Raw genomic sequence first — 10834 nt, forward strand, 5'->3', positions numbered from 1 at the left:
CCCTTTTATACTAAAACTGGGGTTGTGACCCTTTAACAAGGGGAGATAATTAGGAAAATAGAAACAAAAGTACTGGTTGCTAAATAATCTTCTTCTCTAGAACCACTGGGCAGATTATCACCAAACTTACACAAAAGGATGAGGATATGTTGTAGATTAAAATTTGCACGGGGATTTACCCTGGGGCAAAGGGCGTGGTCTCAAGGTCACTTCAAAGTTGACCAAAAATTACATTTTATTAAAATGTTGATATTTTGCTTACTATAAGGACTAGGATCATCAAATCTTGTCAGTTGGTGCATCTAAGGACCTCATATCATGTTGACTCAAAAGTAGGTCACGGTGACCTACTTTTTAAATTTTGCGGCCATTCTTTTTCAAAATGATTTAGAGGCATATTTTGAACAATTTAAGGCCTATGATCATCAATTTTTGTCAGTTGATGCATCTTGGGTCCTCAAAGTACGTCAACTAAAAAGTAGGTCACCTTGACCTACTTTTTGAATTTTATGGCTAATCTTTTTTAAAACAATTAAGGTCATTAATTCAAATACGGGGAGGCTTAGAATCATTAAATCTAGTAAGATGATGCATCTTGGGGCCATAAAACATATTTATTAAAAAGTAGGTCACAGTGACCTACTTTTTGAACTTTGCAGGCATTCGATTTCAAAGCGTTTTAGAGGCTTAATTTGGACATTTTAAGTTCTATGATCATAAAACTTTGTAAGTTGATGCATCTTGGGTCCTCAAAAAAGGTCAACTGAAAAGTAGGTCACCGTGACCTACTTTTCAATTTATATGACTATAATTAAATATTTCAGGTACTAATTGGCTTAGAATCATCAAACTTTGTCAGTTGATGCATCTTGGGTCTTCAGAGTAGGTCGACTAAAAAGTAGGTCACACTGACCTACTTTTGAAAATTTATGGCGTTAATTAAATATTTCGGGTACTAATTGGCTTAGAATCATTAAACTTTGTCAGTTGATGCATCTTGGGTCTTCAGAGTAGGTCGACTAAAAAGTAGGTCACCGTGACCTACTTTTGAAAATTTATGGCTTTAATTAAATATTTCAGGTACTAATTGGCTTAGAATCATCAAACTTTGTCAGTTGAAGCGTCATGGGTCTTCGGAGTAGGTCGACAAAAAAGTAGGTCACCATGACCTACTTTTGGAAAATTTATGGCTTTAATAAAATATTTCGGGTACTAATTGGCTTAGAATCATAAAACTTTGTCAGTTTATGCGTCATGGGTCCTCAGAGTACAACAACTGAAAAGTAGGTCACGGTGACCTACTTTTGAAAATTTATGGCAGTAATTAAATATTTTTGGGTACCTATTGGCTAGAATCATCAAACTTTGTCAGTCGATGTATCTTTGGTCCTCGGAGTACAGCAACTGAAAAGTAGGTCACGGTGACCTACTTTTGAAAATTTATGGCTGTATTTAATATTTTCAGGAATTATTTAGCTTAGAATCGTCAAAATTTGACAGTTGATGCATCTTTGGTCCTCGGAGTTGGTTGACTGAAAAGTAGGTCACCGTGACCTACTTTTGAAAATTTATGGCAGTAATTGAATATTTTGGGTACTTATTGGCTAGAATCATCAAATTTTGTCAGTCGATGTATCTTTGGTCCTCGGAGTACAGCAACTGAAAAGTAGGTCACCGTGACCTACTTTTGAAAATTTATGGCTTTAATTAAATATTACAGATACTAATTGGCTTAGAATCATCAAACTTTGTCAGTTGATGCATCTTGGGTCCTTGGAGTTAAACAATTGAAAAGTAGGTCACTTTGACCTACTTATAAAATTTTATGGTTATAATTTTAAAAAATATTTTAGGTATTAATTGTCTTAGAATCATCAAACTTAGTTGATGGGTCCTCAGAGAATGACAAGTGATAAGTAGGTCACCATGACCAACTCTCAGGTACTAATTGGCTTAGAATCATCTTGGGTTCTCAGAGTGTGAATTGGAATTTCAAGGGTTTATCTAAATATACAGGATACTTCGAGGCTTCAAATAGAAGTGATAGGTTGTACAGTTTATCAGAAGAGCGATTCAAGGCCCATGGGCCTCTTGTTTATAAATGCATTAACTTTTAATTTGTAGTAAACAAATAATAACAAAGCAACAATGAATAACACCAGTAGCATGGCAAATTTACGAATATCAAGTTATAAAAACTGGATTCTTATTTACTTGTGAAGACTTTGTGGGCGGTATTTCAACGTACTATTTAACACGGAAAATTGACTTTGTTTGTTAATGTGAGCATGGGAAATCTTAATTAGTACCTTTTCTTCATATTTTTCACCAAAACATTCAAAATAATTATTAGTTGACTTTCCCGCAGTCATTTGAAATCTCGTCCTTTTGCCTGACCCACGTGTTTGTAGTAAAATATAAACATGTAGTAGACCATCATGCTTTTCGGCTAATTCATTGGATTGGACCATTGTTCGCTGTAAACACCGCTGTGCACAGTTACAACAATATATCCATATAAGTTAGATTCCTCGACCTGTTTAATATCCTTGTACTTGTTGATTAATGTACAAAATATGCTTTTCATAGTTTCATTGTTAACTTGCCTTGCAATTTCACAGTAACTTAACTATATTTAGGTCAGACTTAGAGTACTGTTTTTTTTCTGATTTATGAATAACGTATATTATTTTGTCTCACTAATCAAGTAAATCTCATATCCGAATGCAGACATTTGTAGTACAAACATTTTTTTTTTTTTCATCTTCCTTATTTTTTGATTTTTTGTATTGCTAGTATACAATACAGCTATTTCTTTTTCAAAGAATTTTTAACTTGGAATGAATTGAAATTAGTTTGTGGTCCATAATGTACCCTGCTCTCCTAAATTATGTTCGTCTTCATTCTTTACCCTGGCAACTAGGACCATAACCATAGGAACTTGAGTATTTTTTAGCATTCTGACTGCATAAAGCTTTACTGTACGTCTCCTGAGTCACTCAGGTGACCTATTGCTATTCGTTTTCGTCCGTCATCGTGCGACATTTGAACATTTTTAGCTTCTTCTCTGAAACCGCTTAACCAATTTCAACCAAATTTGGCATAAAGCATCTATGGGTGATGGGGAACAAAAATTGTGAATTTCATGGTCCCTTCCCCCCTGGGGCCAGAGGGGTGGGGCTAAAACGAACAAAATTAATGCATTCTTTAAAATCCTCTTCTTTACTCCGTCGCCCGCGTGGCGCAGTGGTTAGAGCGTCTGCTCTAGAGTCGCGAAGTAAGGAGTTGATCCTTACGTCGCGGGTTCAAATCCCACTGTGGGACGTGGAAGCCGGTCCTTCGGATGAGACCGTATAAACCGAGGTCCCCCGTCGCAGTAGGTGCTGGCACGAAAAAGATCCCTCACTGCTCAATGGCCGTAAGTGCCGAGTATAGGACAAAATTTGCAGCTCTCCACCGGCAATGGTGGCGTCTCCATGTGAGTGAAAAATTCTCGAGGGGGACGTTAAACAACATACAATCAATCAATCTTCTTTACTCCTAGACATCAAGCAGTCAAACTGTGGGCATGATTGTAATAAGCATTGAGCCCTCTACCAAAATTGTGAAATTCATGGCACCAGGGTCAGGGGTTCTGGTGTTAGGGCGGGGCTCTAATGATTATATAGTGAAAATGCATTAATTCTTTGAAAGTCTTCTCTGTTCCTGGGTTTTAAATAAATTAACCAAGTATAAAGTTATGATGAGCAAAGAGTGCATGCCTCTTCCAAAATTGTGAAATTCGTGGCCCCAGGGTCAGGGGTGCTGGTGTTAGGGTGGGGCTTTTTTGATTATATAGTAATATTTCATTAATTCTTTAAAAATCTTCTTCTCTGCTCCTAGGTATTAAATAAACGAAGAATATAGTTATGATGAGCAAAATGCCTCTTTCAAAATTGTGAAATTCATGGCCCCATGGTCAGGGGTTCTGGTGTTAGGGCAGAGCTCTATTGATTATATAGTGAAAATACATTTATTCGTTGGAAATCTTCTCTGCTCTTGGAAATTAAATAAACTAAGAACATAGTTATGGTGAGCATGGCTGCCTTTTCAGAAATTGTGAAATTCATGGCCCTAGGGTCAAGGGTTCTGATGTTAGGGCGAGGCTCTATTGATTATATAGTGCAAATACATTTATTAATTGAAAATCTTCTTCTCTGCTCCTGGATATTAAATGAACTAATTAGTTATGAAGTACATAGTTATGATGAGCAATGGCTGCCTCCTGAGAAATTATGAATTTCATGGCCCGAGGGTCAGGGGTTCTAGTGTTAGGACAGAGCTCTATTGATCATGTAGGGAAAATGCATAAATTCTTTCAAAATCTTCTTCTCTGCTCCTGGGTACTTTTCAAACAAAGGAAGTGCATTGTTATGATAAGGAAGAATGCCTCTCCAAAATCGTGAAATTCATGGCCCCTGGGCAAGGGCTTCTGGTGAATTGGGGAGGGGCTCTATTGATTATATAGTGAAAATGCCTTATTTCTTTCAAAATATTTTGTCTACTACTGGTTATAAAGCAAAGAAACAAGTGTAGTTATGATGAGCAAGGGTGCTTCTTCCAGAATTGTGAGTTCATGGCCAATTGGTCAGATGTCTGGTGTAAGGATGATGCTTTATTTATTAAATAATATAGTGAAATGCATTTCTTTGAAAATCTTCTATGTTTCTGGGCATATGCGAGGCAAACAGAGTAAAAGTTTTTATACGCAAGGGTATTTTTATCAGAATTTTGAACACCTGGACCATTTAGTCAAGTGTTCTGGTCCTGGCCAGGGCTATATCAAGTTGTATTCTGCTGAGCAAAGTTATTCCCCTTTGCCATTCACCTTTGATAATTAATCACTGTAAATAATGTATTTGAAATGTTAATAGAATAAGATAATTATGCAAGAATGTTTATCATATAATTCAAAAAGTTATTTTCTTAGTTTTATTAATCAGGTAGACCCATATTAAGACCTCTCGCATTGACCTCTCTTATGGTCTTTGAAGAACTTTTAATAAGATAAGTTATTTTTGTCTCATTTTTATTTATCTTTTACTTGCGGGTCATGATTTGAACAATTTATAATCTACACTACCCCAGGATGCTTCCATATAAGTTTCAGCTTTTCTGGCCCAGTGGTTCTTGAGAAGAAGATTTTTAAAGATTTTTCTTTTGTATTTCAATGTAAAACTTGGATTCCCTATTGTGGCCCTGCCCTACCCCCGGGGGTCATGATTTGAACAATGGATGCTTCTACTTAAGTTTCAGCTTTTCTGGCCCAGCAGTTCTTGAGAAGATTTTTAAAGATTTGTCTGATGTATTTCAATGTAAAACTTGGATTCCCTATTGTGGCCCTGCCCTACCCCCGGGGGTCATGAGTTGAACAATTTATAATCTACACTATCCCAGGATGTTTCCACATAAGTTTCAGCTTTTCTGGCCCAGTGGTTCTTGAGAAGAAGATTTTTTAAGATTTTTCCTATATATTTCAATGTAAAACTTGGATTCCCTATTGTGTTCCTGCCCTACCCTCGGAGGTCATGATTTTAACAAATTAGAATCTACACTTTCTAAGGATGCTTCCACATATGTTTCAACTTTTCTGGCCCAGTGGTTCTTGAGAAGAAGATTTTTTAATGACCCCACCCTATTTTTGTCTTTTCTTGATTATCTCCCCTTGTAAGGGGACCTGGTCCTTTATTTTAATAATTTACACTCCCCTTCACCCAAGGATACTTCGTACTAAGTTTGGTTAAAATTGGCCCAGTGGTTCTTGAGAAGAAGTTGAAAATGTGAAAGGTTTACAGACGGACGGACAACGAGTGATCAGAAAAGCTCACTTGAGCTTTCAGCTCAGGTGAGCTAAAAACCCTAGCACTAAGTGTACTGTCTTAAAGTTACGATCAAGGTTAAAGTTTTTCAGAAGTAGGTCAAACTTCAAGGTCAAAATTGTTGGTATCCCAAGAAAGGTCTTGTCATAAGGAAATTAACATGAAAGTCTTGGTACTAATTATCGAAGAGTTATAGTCAAGGTTAAATTAAAAAAAAAAAAAAAAAAAAAAAAAAAAAAAGTCAAGGTTAAAAAAATCAAAAAATCAAATCCCTTGTGAAAATGAAAGCCATAGCTCTACCCAATTTATAGGCAAGGTAAGAGTTTTTGTGGACAGACAGCTAGACAGACAGATGGACAAGGCAAAAACTATAACCCCCCCCCCCTCTCCAGTCTTTGAATATCCGTGCATAAAAATAAGGTTTCAGTTGCTAAATATAGATATTCTTAGTAAATTACTGAAGGGAGATGAGGTAGTAAAAATTGTTAAGCTAGATTACACTAGGTAAACTGCATACCTTTAGTAGCTTGTAAAAAGGTAAGGAAGCCTTGTCCAGTTACCATCCCCTGCTGCCTTTTGTTTCCATCTGTGTACTTGAATTTGAGTAACTGTCGAATAGCAGCAGCTGTTACTGGTTTTATCTTCCTGCTAAAAAGTCCTCTACATTTTTCTCTCGTCCCCTCTTGTTGAAGAGCACTTTTTAGCTGGTGGGTATCTAATCCTAAAAAACACAAGCTTAATACATATATTCTGATAATACAATATTGGGTAATTTCAAATTGGCAAGGACACTGTAGAGCAGAACAACCTCTTGCAACTTCGTTTCATAAAAAAATAATTACAATTAGAATTCTTTAAATCATTTAATATTATAAATACTGCATGTTCATGGAGAACATTTTTTATAATACCATATATTTGAGTGGAATACTTAATTCACATCAGTGTACCTTTAATAAACTTGTCCAGCTCCTTCTTACCGCTCACAACTTGGTTTTCTATTAAGCATGCTTGGAGTGTTGGCACATGCTTTTCAGTAAATCGTCTTACTGGTAAGAGAAATCCAGCATCAGTAGCATAGTCTGTTATAGTCATGTACTGTTGCTGTAATTCATCCTCTGAGGAACAAGTAGCCATCTACAAGTTACCAGTGCATGGTAATTAGTACATCCAATTGAAGAAAAAAAAACTAGCTATGTTCAAAAATGGTCATTTGACTAAAAATTATGTAATTATATTAACAATCTTAATTGTTAATATACAAAATTCTAATATATGAAGCTTTTTTTAGCATTTATTATATGAACGTATTATTACTGGAAAAAACTTTGTACTTTTTCCAAGATTTCCTTTGGACCTTCCATCAAATCATCCTGGTCCAGTGAATTGGATTTTCCATTCAGTATATAGTCAGTGATACACTCTGAGAAGATTGGTGCTCCTGGTCCATCTTGAAGAATAGATAATGCAACGAGCTGTCCCAGGTGGAAAAAGGTGTTCTTTTTCCTCTCCAAAAAGTTAGCTTGGAAACTAAGTCTTCCTTCTTTTCTTGTTAATTGGGGGGAAACATAAAATCATTGACATCAGGTATATTGTTCAAGTTTTTTAAAGTTCCAAATCATCAGATACAAGTGAATAATAAAGTTCTAAAATATTAAGAAACTGTAAACTTACTATGTTGCTCAAAATTTTACCTCTCGGTATCTTTATAAATGTATACAACTTTTTACCACTTTAAATTGCATTATTGTGAAACTTTAAATGAAATATTAAAATCTATGCAGTTTAACATGTGGCATATATCTGCAAACACTTGTCAGATAACTTTATCGCCTTGTTAGATACTTATGTTCACTTGTTAGATCTTTTTGTTTATTAGTCATTTATTCTCTTGTTTTAAAATTTAACATGAAAGTCCTTGCCCGGTTTGTGCCATCTACATGTAGTTGACATAATATTTTTCTGAGATCTGACAAGTCATCATAATTATCTGACAAGTTGACAAAAGTATATCAAGTCAATTAACACTTCAATGGTTAAGTGATCTGATCACTAAAGATCGAAGTGAAATCCATGTGATGGTCAATGCAATTATGAAGTATATTCAAAAAATTCAAGAAATCAAATTAGTGCATGAAATATCAGCATTTAAACTTTGTATCATGAGTCATATCACAAATAAAAAGTCACTGTATACCAATGAAATTGGTCATTCTTAGCGTGGTGCAGACTCTCTCTGTTTATAATTTTGTTTTTACAGATCAGTATATATAATGGTATTTTTTTCACGATGTCAAATCATTATTAAACGGTGGTGACTCAAATATTGAAAGAATGTTCCAGATTCCTTGACAAAATTATTTTCATGTTTTTTTTTCCCCAAAAGGTGATACACCATTGACGTATTCAGAGATTCTACATTTTGCAACAGCGGCAAAGGAGCTATAATGAAATCATCCAAAGTCACTTAGTTGCTTTCCTTCCAAAATCTTCATTCTTATTTTCTCTTCGTTGCACAGAATATGTTAGAAAATTGCTGGGAAAGATTTTCATTCAATGACGGCACTATTCTTCCTTAAAGTTTGCCTATGAAGTTTTTGCGTTTAGCCATAAAGCAGATGAACCACGTCCACTGACACATGATTATAAAGACTATGAAAAAAATAAACTGATCAACAAGGACATATAGATATATAAACTTCGATGGAAAATGATAGTGTAAAATGTGTTGTATTTAATACAAGATTGATTTAATAGTGGAATTAATATCACTTCATAAACGCTGAAACCAGCATAAGACTCTGATGGAAATGTCTGTCTGATTTTGGAAACCACACAAGCTGGGATAATTTTTCGTCTCCCTTTTCCAAGGATATGCCAGATCCAACGAGTAAATCGCCTGTATGCTAAGTATCTGTATAATCTGTAATATAAAATGAACCATGAAGAAAATGCGACTTATATAATTAAAGTGCAGCAAAAAAAACATAAGTTTCAAAATAAAAAGTTGTCTGTGAATTATATTTATTCTTCCAAAGAAAATAGAAATTAAAAAAAAATCGGGGCAGGCGTGGATGAGAATCTATGATTTTTTTTTTATTATGGCCTAATATTGACTCTATTGAAAGTTTACTTGGTAACTTGGAAACTACAGTACATGCCGAATTCTAATTTTTGCAGGGCAACCTCTTTTCTTACTAGTCTGTACCCTTCTACGCTTCTTTCTATACGTATGATCAGACTATAAAATTACAAAATAAATTGTCCATTAATTTCGATATTTTATCACTTACAATGCACTTTCAAGGCGATCTTGTCGCCCGCGTGGCGCAGTGGTTAGAGTGTCTGCTCTTGAGTCAGCGAGAAAGGAATTGATCCTTGCGTTGCGGGTTCGAATCCCACTGTGTGACGTGGAGATCGGTCCTTCGGATGAGATCGTATAAATCGAGGTCCCGTGTTACAGTGAGTGCTGGCACGAAAAAGATCCCTCGCTGCTCAATGGCCGTAAGTGCCGAGTATAGGACAACATTTACAGCTCTCTTCTGACAAGTGAAATCTCCATATGAGTGAAAAATTGTAGAGAGGGACGTTAAAGAACAAACAAACAAGGCAATCTTTAAAAAAATTGTTTGCCCTCGCTGGACTGACTAAAACCTGCCCGATCAAAGCTTTAATTAATAACTAGGAAACACTTCGTTTTAAAATTAAAGTAATAATTCAAAGTTTTCTTGTCCCATTATTAATTATCCAAACTTGAAATATTAAGTTTTTTTTCTATAACTGTATATAAAAAAAAAACCTCTATATACCTTACCAATTTTGTTATTCCAAGTAAGGAAGGGTCAAGGAAAGTTTTGTTTACAAAAATTGGCCTTAATAATCACATTAAAAATGAACATTTTATGTAACCCATTGTATATTTTGCCTGCAAATTATTTTACATATTAACGAAACAGGTCAAGTAATACTCTCAACATTCTTCATCTACGAAGAAGTAACAGAAATGAGGAAATTGTTATTGCAAACTACATGAATTTATCCTATACCACATTTTCAATACTCTTCTGTTTTTTTTTTAATAAGATTTTCCATCTCTGTCTGGACCTTGATGACACTCCAAAATCTTTTTAGCAGAATCAGAAATGGAATGCCATCATAATCTAGGTATGATTGAATTCTTCTGAGAGTCAAGTAATCTAAATTGTCATTTCTTCATCACTGATTCATCTAAAAACAGATCCAATATATTAATACATGAATGAACCTAAAGTATATAATAAATAGTAATACTTAATAGGAATGACAATTTTCTTTCTTGTTAACGTATTACCAAGTCAGACAAAACCAATTGGTAAGAAATTCTGCATGTAGAAATTTACAAAAAGGGGGGCAAGGGTCTTAACGGTCACCTGAGTATAAAACAACAATTCAAAGGATCCATAGAGTATAAAATAAACTGATAGAAGCTTTGTTGCTTAAAAGCAAGAGAAGTAGGATGATCAGGATTAATGAAATAATTAGTCAAGTACTGAGTAAGAACTCATAACTTCACTTTCAATCCCCGTGACTTGTGACGAATGTCGAGAACAAATACTATTATTCTTTTTGCTCTGAAGATTTCCCTGGCACTGCCTGTAAGAGAGTCTTACAAACGCTTTAAAAAGTTTTTGTCAAGGAAAAAAGTATGCAATAAGCGGAGAGAGACCCTAATCCAAAACAATACACACATGGCATAATTACGTTACTGAAAAAAGGGTCAAACCCCTGACCCAGGAGCCATGAATTTCACAATTTTGGAAAAGGCAGCAATGCTCGTCATAACCATGCACTTAGTTTGTTAAAATAATACCCAGGAGCTGAGAAGAAGATTTTCAAAGACTAATGTATTTTCACTATATAATCAATAGAGCCCCCCCACCCCCCACCCACCCCCCAAAAAAACACCAGAACCCCTGACCCAGGGGCCTTGAGTTTCA

The sequence above is a fragment of the Saccostrea echinata genome, unplaced genomic scaffold (assembly GCF_033153115.1).
Source record: "Saccostrea echinata isolate AGI-Se365-2 ecotype Australia unplaced genomic scaffold, CSIRO_AGI_Sech_v1 ptg000005l, whole genome shotgun sequence".
Taxonomy (NCBI): Eukaryota; Metazoa; Mollusca; class Bivalvia; order Ostreida; family Ostreidae; genus Saccostrea; species Saccostrea echinata.